The following is a 1815-nucleotide window of genomic DNA, read 5'->3' as shown; positions in this document are numbered from 1 at the left end:
AGAGAGAGAGAGAGAGAGAGAGAGAGAGAGAGAGAGAGAGAAAGAGAGAGATATAGAGAGAAAGATAGAGATAGAGAGCAGAGACATGCTCCCCATTCGAAGACCCTGGCAAAGAGTATCGACGGTTTTGATAGGAGAAACCTGAGAACCATCGAGAACATCAGATAGTAACATCATGTCTCGAACAAAGAAGTGCGTGAGCGCACGCATCAGCCTGCACCTTCCCCCCTCATAGCTATCCGTCACATGCGCTGGTGCGGACATGTACACCGCCTCCCACTAGATCATCCGACCAGGGTTTTTCTCTCATTCGACGCTGTGGGCTGGAAGAGGCTTCGTTGCAGGTCCCGCACCAAACGGCTGGCCGTGATTAGGGGAAAATCTCCAGGGGCTCAACGTCACCTTTGCTGATGCAGAGGTGGGGGTCACACGGAACCGCCAGTGATAGGGAAGCATAAAACAGAAATAGTTAGTTTTACTGATGATATATCTGAAACAACAGAGAGAATGGAGCGAGCATTTCGTTTATTACATAATTTTGTAAGTGTATCATCGATAATTTATAAGATTATTGCTGGTAAAATATCTATGAAACAATTGTAAATTATGTAATAAAATGGATTAATTCATCTTCCCTGTTAATTATATTTCTGCTAGATAAACACTTAGCGTGTATGAATAGATTGTATATATGTATGTATATGTATTTATGAAAAAATATATATACATTTATGCATCTATATGCACGAGAATATATGTATGTAATCACCAAGTGTCTAATTCATTAGTATTAATCGTATCACCAACAGGATATAAATTCTGACACCTTTAACTACTTTTAGAGAGACTCAAGGGAGATTCCATCTATTACTGCAACAGGAATTAAGGAGCGTATAAAGAGAGAAGTAAGAAGATGGAGAGAGAAAAGGCGACGAACGGATATAAATTTTGTATCTATATTTTTTAAGCACACAGACACATGATGGCTGTCCACCCGAGACCGAGTAAGACCTTATTATATGAGCATAAATTATATGTGCGTAAATAGGAGCATAAACATTTATTAATATTACTACATATAAACACATACATTTATATGAATTGCAATATATATAATACTCTGTATAAACGTATTTATTCTTAAGCTAATTAATATTCAATTAATATTCAACATGTCTGCTGTCTTTTCTTGTGGACATTGTAACGGAATTCGCAGCTGTAGTGTTTTCATATTAGTGGTGGTTGTCAATTTTATTCGAAACCACCTTGGTTATGGTAACCCACAAGACATCTCTAGAATGGTAATTGTCTATTTATGTCTCCAGACTTGAAGCTATTATTGTTTAATTATAATTAATATTTTGATTAACGCATACGAAGCTTTGAGATATTACCTAAAAGTAAATGCTATATATACGTCTAACTAGCATTATAAACATGTTATTGACCCTGCATATATATATACATATATATATATATGTGTGTGTGTGTGTGTGTGTGTTTGTAAAATATGTACATGTGTGTATATATATGTATGTATGTGTGCATATATATATGCGTTTTATCGCTTAGATTGCGGCCATGATGGGGCACTGCCTCGAAGAATTTTAGTCGAACGAATCGACCCCGTAAAGTTACGGGACGTAAACACACAAACATCTGTCGTCAAACGGTAGACGGAAACAAACACAGACACAATGACTTACACACACACAAACACATTTATACACACACTCACACACACATATAGAGAGAGAGAAGGAGAGAGAGAGAGAGAAGGATAGGGAGAGAGAGAGAGAGAGAGAGAGAGAGAGA

Source organism: Octopus bimaculoides, chromosome 21, assembly GCF_001194135.2.
Source record: "Octopus bimaculoides isolate UCB-OBI-ISO-001 chromosome 21, ASM119413v2, whole genome shotgun sequence".
In the NCBI taxonomy this organism is placed as follows: domain Eukaryota; kingdom Metazoa; phylum Mollusca; class Cephalopoda; order Octopoda; family Octopodidae; genus Octopus; species Octopus bimaculoides.
The sequence above is the reverse complement of the archived record's forward strand: the minus strand, read 5'-3'. Positions refer to the sequence as shown.